The sequence below is a fragment of the Vulpes vulpes genome, chromosome 9 (assembly GCF_048418805.1).
Source record: "Vulpes vulpes isolate BD-2025 chromosome 9, VulVul3, whole genome shotgun sequence".
Taxonomy (NCBI): Eukaryota; Metazoa; Chordata; class Mammalia; order Carnivora; family Canidae; genus Vulpes; species Vulpes vulpes.
The window spans coordinates 48206355-48219746 of NC_132788.1; the positions used below are offsets into that span (position 1 = coordinate 48206355).

Below are 13392 nucleotides of genomic sequence, written 5' to 3' on the forward strand. Positions count from 1 at the left end.
GATATTGGTAAAAGTCTCTCACCTCATCTGCCTGATTTCCCCATTTTCTATTTACTTTTTTTTTTTAAGATTTTATTTATTTATTCATGAAAGACACAGGAAAGAGAGAGGCAGAGACACAGGCAGAGGGAGAAGCAGGCTCCATGCAGGGAGCCTGACGTGGGACTTGATCCCAGGACTCCAGGATCATGAGCTCAGGCGCTAAACCACTGAGCCACCCAGGGATTTCCCCTCTATTTACTTAGGATTTAATTTACTTTTTTTTTTTAGCTCCTTAAAATGGACTTAAGAGTCCAATGACCTAAGGGTCATTGATTTTTAGACCTTTTGCCTTTTCTAATATAAACATTTAAAGCCATAGTGTTTTCTATAGCTTTGCTTCAGCTGACAGTTCACAAATTTTGAAATAATCTTTTCTCACCATCATTCAGTTTGCAATATTTGCTAATTTTTCTTGTGATATTGTTCTTTTACCCATGGATTATTTAGAAGTATATTTTTATGTTTTCAAATATTTGAGGTTTTCCTTTATATCTAATTCTTATTGATTTCTAATTTAACTTCACTGTGGTCAGGGAACATACTCTTTGTGAATTCAACTCTTTTAAATGTATTGAAATGTTTTATACCCCCCAGCATACAATTTATCTAAGTGAATGTACCATGTGCCTTTGAAAAGAAAGCGTATTCTGCTGCCATTGCTGTATATAATGTTCTATAAATATCTACCAGATCAAGGTGGCTAATACTGTTCACATCTTCTATATCTTACTGATCTTTGTTGTCTAGTTATCAACTGCTGAGAGAGGGATGTAAAATCTCCAATAATGCTTGCTAATATTTGTATCTTTAATTCTGTGAATTATTGCTTCAAATATAGTTCATATACTATTTGTGATTGTTGTATCATTCTGATAAATCAATTCTTTCATCATTATGAAAAGCTAATCTTTACTTCAAGTGATACTGGTTGTCTTGAAGTCTACTTTATTTGGTATTAATGTAGCCAGTCTAGTCTTATACATATGTTTCACAGTATATATTTTTCTATTTATTTACCTTACTGTGTCTTTATATTTATAGTGGTCTCTAGAGACAACAGATAGATAAATCTTTGGGTTTTTTTGTTTGTTTGTTTGTTTCTATTCATTCTGACAATCTGTGCTATAAGTTGGATACAGGTGGATAAAGATCTACTGTTTTATGTTTTTTTTCCCCTGTAGTTTCTTTGGCTTTTTTGTTCTTCCTATCTTATCTTCTTTTGGATAATTTTTAAAATTCAATTTTAATTTGTTTATTGGCTTCAAAGCTATGCCTTATGCATAAATCTCTTTAGTGTTGCTTCAGGGATTACACTATAACTTTTCACAGTCTATTTAGAGTTAAAGTTTTATGACATTATATAAAATACATAAATTCTGCAATGATGTAATAAGTACCTTTGCCCCACTCATCCTTCATGCTATAATTGTCATATGTACTACATCTACATATACAGTTGATCCCTGAACAACATAGGTTTGAACTGCATGGGTCCATTTATAAACAGACTTTTTTCAATAAATACAGTATATTACTATAAATGTATTTTATCTTCCTTATGATTTTATTAATAACACTTTCTTTATTGTAAAAATACAGTATATAATAAATATATAAAACTACGTGTTAATCAACTGTCTATATTATTAGTAAGGCTTCTGGTCACTAGTAGAATATTACTAGTTAAGTTTTGGGGGTGTCAAAAGTCATACACAACTTTTTGACTGCATGGGTATCAGTGTCCCTAACTTTTGTTTTGTTGAAGAGTGAACAGTATTACCAGTCCCACAACATAATAATTTTCACTTATAACAGTCTGATGCATTTTAACTAAACATAGAAGAAAACTGTTTTCTAATATTTACTCCCATATTTATCATTTCTGATTCTATTAGCCCTTCCTAAAGATTCAACTTTCCATTTGCTATCATTTCCATTTAACCTAAAGAATATCCTTTAGTTTTCTCACCCTGCAGGTCTGCTGGTATCAAAATCTCCAATTTGTCCTTTATGTAAAAATAGCTTATTTCATTATTTACTTTGAGGAAATAATACCTGATGGAAATATGATTTACACAAATAAGTGATGAGTATCAGACATAACAAGTATGGTGGCATACATAAAAGGCTGATTTATTTCTAATTTATTAATATCTTAAAAACCAAAAGTAGCCTCTGACAGATCTGGAGCAGTTATGTCTGCTGCTGAGGTTTCTACTTCAGATGCAAGAACAAAGTATTCTCACACTTTCTACCTGTCTGTTTGTGGCAGCCAAGACTGAATGGGAGAATACAGGGGAAAGACATGGTAATACAGAAAAAACATGAAGAAAGAATTTTTGCAACTCAGAAATAATCTTGCAAACGGTGAAGATGCTGCCTTACTAAAAAAAATCTAAAATTTGAGCTAAAAGAAAAAACAATAGTTACAGGTTAAAATGACTGAAAAATATTTATCTTCAATAAAGTTGTAGGATCAATTTCCTCTCCCTCTGAATCTCTGATGGCCTGTGCCTGCTTTAATCCAAAGATACCTGGAGAAGTGACTACCAACAGTTCTAAGACTAGCATTTAAGAAGACATAGCTTCAGTGTTGGTCTCATTAAACCCTGAGCTTTCAGGCAAGATGTCTGGCTGGCTGGCTGGAGAAACCATGTGGAGAGGTGCTGGGACTACAGGGAAAGAGAGCAACCCATCTCAACCACCCTCCACCAAGAGAATATCTGTGTGGATACTGGGTTCTCTGGACAGGCCATTACCAGCTAAACACTTACCACACTAAACACCATGTGGAGAAGAATCACAGAATCAAATTGATGATACTCAAATTTATGATCCATAAAATTGTAATATATGATAAATAGGCTGTTGTTTTAACCTACCAAGTTTTAGGGCAATTTGTTACATAGCAAAACATAACTGGAAGAACAGCTTACAATTTAGCAAAAATAATAAAAATGTGGGATTGATAATATATGTAAAAGTAAAATGACAACTCTAACAAAAATAGAAGGTAAGTGGAAATATGCTATTGTATATTAAGTATCATAATATCAAAGTAGACTATGTAAGTTAAGGATGCATGCTATAACCCTGGAGGAACCACTAAAAAATGATAATTTCAGCTCAAAAGCCAATAGAGGAGATAAAAAGCAATGCTAAAACATACTTGATTAATCCCAAAGAAGGCAGGCAATGGAGGAGAAAAACGGAAAGGAAAATAGAGCTAGTGAAAACAGAAAAATCATATCCCTAAAATCAAACTTAACAGTAATTATATGTAAATAAAATAAATATTCTAAGTGAACAGTAGAGATTGTCAGAATGGGCAAATTTAAAAGGAAAATAAGATTCATCTACATGCTGTTTACATGAGATATTCTTTAAGTATAAAGACATATTTAGGTTAAAGAAAATCCATGCTTTCATAAGAAAGCTATATGAATATAAAAGTGGATTTTAAGATGAAGTATTAGTATAGATAATTTGCACAGTTCATTAAGAAGACAGGCAACTGGGGTGCCTGGGTGGTTCAGTAGTTTAAGCGTATGGCTTTGGCTCAGGTCATGATCTCAGGGTCCTGAGATGGAACCCAGCATTGGCTCCATGCTCAGCAGGGAGTCTGCTTCGCCCTCTGCCTCCTGCCTCTCCCTCTACTCATATGTCTGAATGTGCTCTTTCTCTCTCTCTCTCAAATAAATAAATAAAATCTTAAAAAAAAAAAAGACAGGCAACCAACAATTTCAAAATATATGAACCAAAAACTGACAGGAATGAAGTGAAAAATAAAGCAATCTATAGTCATCACTCAAGATTTTAACTCTCAAAAAAAAAAAAGATTTTAACTCTCAGAAAAATCAATAAGGATACAGAATACATATGAAAAACACTACTAACCGATTCTACCTTATTAATATTTAGAACACTATACTCCCAAACAGCAGAATACATATTCTCTTCAAGTGCATGTGGAATACTCATCAAGGGCGACCATACTTTGGGCCATAAAACAAATCTCAGAAAATATCAAAGGATAGAAACCTGACCAAATATATTCTCAGATGATAATATAATTAAATCATAAATCATATCTGGAAAATCTCCAACATTTGGAAATTAAAGTTACACACTCTAAATAATCAGTGGTCAAGGAAAAAATTACAAGGGATAAAGAGAAAGAAAAGTATTTTGAACCAAATGATAGTGAAAATCTAATATGTCAAAATTTATGAAATACACTTAAAACACTGATAAGAAAAAACTTTTATAAAGGAAATTTATAGTTTTAAATGCTTTTATTAGAAAAGAAGAAAAGGTGGGGTACCTGGGTGGCTCAGTTGGTTAAATAAGTCTAGGTATATGCTAGTTATGAAAATTTTGGATATATGAATAAAAATTGCTTAAAATTTATCATAAACATTCTTTTATATATGTTTTGCAAACTTTTTTTCCAGTCAGTTAAGTGGCTGACTCTTGGTTTTGGTCATGAGGTCATGATCTCAGGGTTGTGGGATTGAGCCCTGTGTTGGGCTCTACACTCATCAAGATGTCTGCCTGAGGATTTTCCCCTTTCCTTCTCCCTCTGCCCCTTCCTTACCTGCTTACTCTCTCTTTCTAAAATAAATAAATCTTTAGGATGAGGGGGGAGGGAGGAAGGAAGGAAAAGAAGGAAGGAAGGAAGGTTAAAATCAATGATTTAAGTTTCTCACCTAAGAAAATAGAAAAAAGAGCACAATAGAGAAGAAAAAGGAAATGACAGAGTGGAACCAAATATAAAATGGGCAAATACTACAAAAAATCAATGAAAAAAATTTTGCTCACTGAAAAAAGCCAGTAAAACTAATAAACCACTTGTTAGACTGATCAAGAAGAACTAAAACACAAATTATCAATGCCAGAAATGAAAGAAGGAATATCATCAGAGATCTGCAGACATTAAAAAGATTATAAGAGAATATCATGAACAAAAAGTCATTCAATAAATTTAACACCTTGGATTAAACAAATTTCTTGAAAGACATAAATTAAACCAACTGAGAAGAAAAACACAGAAAATCTAGTCTTAAAATTATTAAAGAAATTTAATTTTTAATTAAGACTTCCCACAGAGAAAATTCCAAGCCTAAATAACTTTACTGTTGAATTCTATAAAACATCAATCTTACATAACTCTTTCAGAAAACAGAAGAGGAAGAAAGACTATTTCATTTTATGAGGTCAGCATCTCCTTGATACCAAAATCCAATAAAGGCATAAGAAAATTAGAGACCAATAACCCTCATGAACATGATACAAAAATTGTTAATGAAATATTAGCAAACCAAATCTAGCAACAAATAAGAGAATACATCAAGACAGAGTATAGCATTTTAAAATAATCAGCATAACCAGTACACTAACAGAAAAGAGAACACTGTATAATCATCTTAATAAATAATGAAAACACACTGACAAAATTTTACATCCATTCATGATGACACTTGAAGTAGGAATAGAATAAAACATTTATTTATTTATTTATTTATTTATTTATTTATTTATTTATTTAATTTATTATAGTCACAGAGAGAGAGAGAAAGAGGCAGAGGGAGGAGCAGGCTCCATGCACCCGGAGCCCGACGTGGGACTCGATCCCGGGTCTCCAGGATCGCGCCCCGGGCCAAAGGCAGGCGCTAAACCACTGTGCCACCCAGGGATCCCAGAAGAAAACTTTCTTAAGGTGATAAAAAGCATGTATAAAAAGAGCCTACAACATCAGTAATGAAAAGACTTAACACTTTCCCTGCAAGATCATAAAACAAGGCAAGGATGCTACTTGCATCACTTCTAATTCAAAAAGCTGGTGAATCTAGTCAGGGTATTAGGCAAGAAATAGAAATAAAAGCCACAAAGATTGGGGGAAAAATGTCTTTATTCACAGATGACATAATTGTGTATGTGAGAAATCCACAAAAAATGACTAGAAGTGATGAATAGATAAAGCTAGGTCATGGGGATAGTAGGTCAACATAAATTTAACTTTAGATGCTAGTTATGAAAATTTTGGATATATGAATAAAAAATTGCTTACAACAAAAAATTTTAAAACCTGCTAAAACATTCAGAAACTTAATAAACTACAAAACTGTTGAAATAAAGACCTTTAAAAACTGGAGATGGATGGCCAGAATCAATACTGACCGAAATGGAAAACACCAATTTTTTCTCAAACTGGTCTACTTATTCAACACAATCCTAATCAATATCTTAGCAGGATTTTTTAAAGGAAGAAATTGACAAGCTTATTTTAATATTCACATGAAAATCCAAAGGACCTTTTAATATCCAAAGCAACTTGAAAATGAAGAACAAGCTGGAGAACTTTATCTGATTATGAGAATAGTAAAGCTACAATGTAATACTGAAGTGAAGAAGATAGAGAAGTAGATCAGTGGAGCAGGTAATCTAGAAATACACTGATAATTATATGGTGACCTCATGAATATTTTTATATTATATATATTAATTATATATATAATTATATGGTGACTCTCATGAATAAGTAAATAAAATCTTTTAAAAAAATCAGAGAGACACAGAGAGAGAGGCAGAGACAGAGGCAGAGAAGAAGCAGGCTCCATGCAAGGAGCCCAATGTGGGACTCAACCCTGATACTGCAAGATCATGACCCAAGCTGAAGGCAGATGCTCAACCACTAAGCCACTCAGGCTTCCCTAAGGTAATTGATTTTTATGAAAGTACCAAAGCAATTCACTAAAGAATGGAATGTTTTCTCACAAAATCTTGAAAATCTGAAACGTTTGAAATTAAACAATCTCAACACTTCATCCCATAAAAATTAAGATAAATAATCATAGAAGCTAAAACTATAAAACATCTTATAGACAACACGTATTGCAACTTAATAGTAGGCAATGATTACTAATACAGGAAAGTATAATACATATTGTAAAATATTGATAAATTGGACTTTGTCAAAAATTTTTAAAGCTTCTGCTCAACAAAAGAGGTAACAGTTCACAAAAATGAACACTGAGCTAGAAGAAAATATTTCAAGACATAAATCTGACCAAGGATTTGAATCCAGAATATTAAAGAGCTCCTACAACTCAATAACAAAAACATAAGTGAACAAAAGTTTTTTAATGGACAAAAGGTTTGAACAGACTTCATAAAAAAATAGATACAAATGGCCAAAAGCATACGAAAAGCTGCTCAACCTCATCAATCACCAGGAAAATGCAAATTTAGAATCACAGATCACACTGCACAACTGCAAGAACATCTAAAACAGAAAAGACTAAAAATATCAAATGTTGATGAGGATATGGAGCGACTAATACTCTCATATATTGTTAGTGGGAGTGCAAAATGGTGCTGCTATTTTAGATTTCTGGTCGGAGGTCTCCTAAAAAGAGAAACATACACCAACCTTGCAGTACACAACTCTTTCTGAGAGAAATGGAAATCTAAGTTCACAAAATATATATAAAAGAATGTTTGCAGTAGCTTTCTTCTTCTTCTTTTTTTTTTAAAGTAAGCTCTAACCCCAAAATGGGGCTTGAACTCACAGCCCTGAGATCAAGAGTCACATGCTCTACTGACTGAGCCAGCCAGGCTCCCCCATAGTAGCTTTATTCTTGATAGATAAAACCCAGAGAATTAATAACTGAAGTATGGTATGTTTACACAATGGAATATTCCTCAACAGTAAAAAGGAACAAATCACTAAGACACACAATGTTAATGAATTTAAAATGTTTGCTGGGTGAAAGAAGCCAGACCTAAGTGTACATATTGATGGTTCAATTTACATAAAGTTCTAGAACAAGCAAAACAAATCTATAGTGATAGGAATCAGAAGAGTATCTGCCTCTAGAGGATGGGAAAGGATAGACCAGTAAAGAGCATGAGGAAATTTAAATTGCATGTTTTATGATCATTCAGGTATGGTGAGGCCAACAGATCAGGAGATGGTTGCCTTTAAATGATGGTTACTGACAGTTCCCAAAAGGAGGGGGCCACTTCACACCCCATAGGGCCACATGGGAAAGCACCAGAGGCAGTTAGGAGGCAGGAGGAGTCGAAAGAAAATGAGGGCAAGAGCCTTTACTATGGTTTCTGAGAGAAGGAACAGGCAATGTAGGCAAGCAGGCTTTGGACTGGCTAGTTTGAATAATTTCAGCAAGCTCTGGGATGTAGGGGTGTCCAAAGTTGCGTGGTAGCACATCATTTTGAGGTGATAAGGGCAGGGGAATATTGGCCTGGAGCATAAGAGCCAGATAGAGGGGGTGGGTGTCGGATAGTCTCTGGGTTGGTCAGTTTGCACATATGCAAGGCATGCTCACTGGCAAGTCATTTACTATTTCTAGAAATTGGCTACCCCTGGGATGAGCAGTCTCCCCATGGTCAGGAAGTTTCCCGATGATAAGCCATCAGAATAAAAAGACATGCTTAATACACAGGGGAACATTCTAATATAACGGAAATGTTGCGGTTTAGATGGGTGTATGCATTTGTCTCCCTCATGACCAACCCTGGTGCTTCCTTATGTAGCCCTTGAATAGGGCTAATACCTCATCCTCTTAGGAGCAGTGGGTAATAAACCATCTCTTTAAAATGCATCAAACCATACACTTAAATACATGCAACTGACTTCTTAGAAACACCAATTTAATCTTCTGACATCAATCAAGTGGAACTCTTTATCCTAAATTCTCTAATATTCCTAAGGTTATGAAATGTATTAGCAAACATTATGGATCTAGCCTTATTCATTGCTTCTCAAATTTTTCTGGCTCCAACATCAAGGTTAGGAACTTGAGGTTAGGATAGGCAGGAAAATAGGAGACCTGTATCCTAAGTGATAGTGGAGCAAATAGATTATGTAAAGTTTCGTCCTTTGAGCGAGACACAACTCAAAGTGACCTCTCCAAGCAGAATTTCTTTCAAGTCTTATGTATGAACTAAAAATAGGTATATATCAACACACATGGTCTGAGAGAAGATATTTGCAATATAGATATTTGGCAAAAGCCTAGTAGCAGAACATACAATGAATTTCTAAAAATTAGTAAGAAGAAAACCCCAGAAAAACCCAGTAGAAAGGTAGACAAAAAAAAAAAAAAAAAACCAAACACTTAATGAAAGAGATTTTAAAGACAGATACTGAAGATTTCATTGTATGAAACTTCATTGCATTTCCTTGTATGTTAATTATACCATGATTTTTTTTTTTTTAACTAAAAGACAGAAGACAAAAATAAGGAGGAAATGTTTAGTGAAACTTTGAAGGAGGTCATTGTTGGCTCAACAAAGTAGGATTAACAGGCTCCAGAAACACCACAGAGTCTTGTCTTTTTCTTTTTTCTTTTAAAGATTTTATTTATTTGACACAGAAAGAGGGAGAGAGAACACCAGAGGGAGGGAGAAGCAGGCTCCTCACTGAGCAGGGAGCCCAGACGTGGGGCTGATCCCAGGACCCTGGGATCATGACCTGAACCAAGGCAGATACTTAACCAACTGAGCCACTCAGGTGCCCCTAGTAGTGTCTTTTTCTTTTTCTTTTGTGTAAGGAACAGCAATAGACAACAACAGGTCAAAGGGCATGTTTTGTCTTTATCATCTAACATAGTAGCCAGCAGCCAGCTTGGTTATGATCTAATTCAAATAAGTCTGGAAAAGAACCAACCTGGTTTCATTCTCCCCCAGTTAAGAGTGATTCTGAGAAGTTGTAAGGGATCCAAGGCCAAAGATCTCGGCCCAAATTAAGTCCTTGGGTCTCTCTGTACAAATATGTCTCAAGCAAACAGTTCACAGAGGAAGGCCTTTTGGCCAGATAGGATTTGGGACCCTCTGAGAACTTCCTGGGGTTCTACTTTCCTTGAATTTCTAAGCCTTCATTTGTGAAAGACTATCTCATATTCATGTCTTTTCAAGTGAGTAGACATTCCAAAAATTATTAAATCACCATCATTTTAGATCCATGGACACACAAACAAAATGATGGCATCAGTCTGAAAAGTATACCTCAACAAGATAAAAACATATGTAATATATTTAAAATATGTATGACAAATGGGATTTCCCCAAGAATATTAGAATTAGGTAGCCAATTTTTATTAATCTGTTCTGATAAAGAAAACAGAGTTATTAGATTCATTTTTTTAAAAAAATTCTCAAATGAAAATATTCAAAACCATTAGCTGGAACCATTATCTCCTTAACATTAGTCAACATCATGTTACCTTATGCTGCTAAAAAACCAAATGGAGGGCAGCCCTGGTGGCTCAGTGGTTTAGCACCGCTTTCAGCCCAGGGTGTGATATTGGAGACCCGGGATTGAGTCCCATGTCAGGCTCCCTACAGGGAGCCTGCTTCTCCCTCTGCCTGTGTCTCTGCTTCTCTCTCTTTCTCTCTGTGTGTCTCTCATGAATAAATAAATATTTTAAAAAATGAAACAAAACAAAACAAAAGCATATGTAAAGCTGGGGGGAGAAGGAGGAAGGGAAACAGAGTATAAGCATCCATTTCAAGATTCACAGGTATACTCAGAAGAGTTAAGAGGAGGAAAAGGAGGGATCCCTGGGTGGCGCAGCAGTTTGGCGCCTGCCTTTGGCCCAGGGCGCGATCCTGGAGACCCAGGATACAATCCCATGTCCGGCTCCCGGTGCATGGAGCCTGCTTCTCCCTCTGCCTGTGTCTCTGCCTCTCTCTCTCTCTCTGTGACTATCATAAATAAATAAAAATTTAAAAAAAAAAAGAGGAGGAAAAGGAAAAAAAATAGGGACAGATTCTTTACTTTCTGTTATGTCTCAAGCAAATCACTAAAGGGAAAGATGGGGTGCCTGGTTATAGCTTTCCTTTTTGGGAAACTAAGACTTCTAGTTCTATAAATAACGCTATGGGGGTACACAGCTTCCAAAGCATCTTTTTAGCCTGGTAGATGAGGGATTCTCAGATTTTAGTTTTCATCAACCATTAAAATTTTAAAATCTCAACGCAGAAGTTTGGAGGACCAATAAAAGGCTTCTAATGTTAGATCTCAACAAGAAAAATAATGAAAGAGAGGTAGCATCTCCCAATATCCTCTCATTGCAACTGTTTAGAAATATCATAATTTTAACACCAAATAAAATATGGAAAATACAATCTTAGAATATAAATTGTATAATATACTGCTTTAAAAATACTCATTGCACTGTATTTTTCTCATTCAGTGCAGATCAGTGAAATCTATGGGCTAGCACTAGCCAGCAGACACTACCTTCATTCAGCCAAAGCAGCAAACCTGTGAGTGAAGGTCTTTTGGGCCAAACTAGCCCATCCACCAGCCCATCTCACCAATTCAAACCCATTTACCCTCTGGTTAGTCTTTAGTGGATAATGGAGGTCATTTGGCAGAAATTACTCAACTTCTCCCTCCTTTCTGGCCCCCATGAAAAGATTCATCTTTATCCACATTTGGCTTTAGCTCTTTCTCTCCATTTTCAGTAGAAGAGGTATCCTCCCACCTGATTCTAGATTCCATAAGCTTCTATATACTTAGGGATGCCAAGTCCATTATCAACTTCCCTCTCCAGCTCTAGGGGATTAATATTATTTGACATTCCACCCACTGAGAGGTGGAGTTCTATGTACCCTTCCTTCAGATCGGGATAGTTCTCTGACTGCTGTGACCAGTAGAACATGGGAGAAATAGCACTGAGCCAGTTTCTTGTCCCAGGCCTTAAGACAGTGGCGGCTTTCTCTCCCTGCCTCTTGGAACATTCTAGGAATCCTGGGCTACCATGTAAGAAGCCTGACAACCCTGAGACTACCATGCTGAAGAAGCTTCAATTGATAGCCTCAGCTGAGCTTAGACTTCCAGCCATCTCTGCAGAGGCTCCAGACATAATGTCTTGGACTGTCCTGACTAGACCATGTACTAGCTGAATACTACCAAGCAACCCCAGCTGATGTTATGTAGGCAAAAGAATTGCCCACTTTTCTGGGTGGCTCAGTGGTTGACCATCTGCCTTCAGCTCAGGGCGTAATCCTGGAGTCCCAGGATCAAGTCCCATAGTGGGTTCCCTGCGGGGAGTCTGCTTCTCCCTCTGCCTGTGTCTCCGCCTCTCTCTCTCTCTCTCTCTCTCTCTCTCATGAATAAATAAAATCTTTAACAACAACAACAACAAAGAATTACCCACTTAGCCCTACTCAAATTGCTAATCCATAAAGTCATGTTTTCAAGTGAATAAATTTTTGTTTCATTTTTTATACCATAAATACATCTTTTCCAGCTACTTCTTTTGGAATATAAATAAACCTATTCAAGCCTGGCTCAATCTTATCAAAATTTCTCATTTTACTCTATATCTCCTTTTACATAACACACACCCTCATTTTCTCTTTACTTTCATTTGTGCTCCCACCTTTCATTTTCCATCTTTCCACAATGGTGCTTCTTCCCTAACCATGCTAATGGAAAATGTTTTTGCCAAGACCAATGATGTTTAGGTTTTGCCTAAGATAAATTGTTAATTATTAGTTCTCCCCTTACTTGCTCTCTGTGTCACGTGATATTCTTAAACAGTCATTCCTTTAGGAAATTCTTCTCTCTGGTCTTCTCAATTCCACTCCCTCTTGGCTTTTGGATCTCTCTTTTCTCCAATTTCTTCTCTGCTGCCTGTACCTTAAATAGGCTTTTCCCAAGGTCCTCCTTTTTCCACTTATCTCTTCTCTACATGCTCTACAAAGTCATCATATCCATCCCTACATCCACTGCTTTAAGTAGATGCTGTATCCTGAAACTCTAAGTCCATATTTGTAGCCTAAATTTTTCTCTAGAACCTAAAGGCCAACTCCTGACTGAGCAGCTCCATGTAAACCTGGAGTGTTCACACCCAACAAATGCAAAAATCACCTCACACTGCCAGACTGCCATTCTACCAGACTTCCCAGTCAGCTGGTAGATGCAACATCTACTTGCAAGTTACACTTGACTCCTCCTGCATCCAAGCTTACACTGAATCTACCCACTTAGTATATCTGGAATTGGTTTATTTATTCTACCTTTTCCTGTTTCTAAAACCATCATTAAGGATTCATCACTTCTTTTGACAGATTCCACAGGCTTCTGGATTCAATTCACTAACATCTTGCTAGGGTGTTCACTCTAGATGCAAATCTTATCATTATCACTCCTTTGCAAAAATCCTTCAGAGCTTCCCCAACAGTTTCAGATTCAAATTCAAATTCCTTAACATGATGTGCAACACCCTTACCTACTACTTCTCGCCTCCTGCCTCTTCCCACTTGTGCCATTATAGCCAAGTACATGGATACACCTGCAGTTTCATAAATTCACTA

The 13392-nt window shown here is 36.0% G+C and overlaps 1 protein-coding gene across 1 annotated transcript in view; it reads right to left on the reverse strand.

Moving 5' to 3' along the window:
- The window catches only part of SOHLH2 (spermatogenesis and oogenesis specific basic helix-loop-helix 2), a 52884-nt gene that overhangs the window by 14958 nt on the left and 24534 nt on the right, over nucleotides 1-13392 (reverse strand). The window lies entirely within an intron of this gene.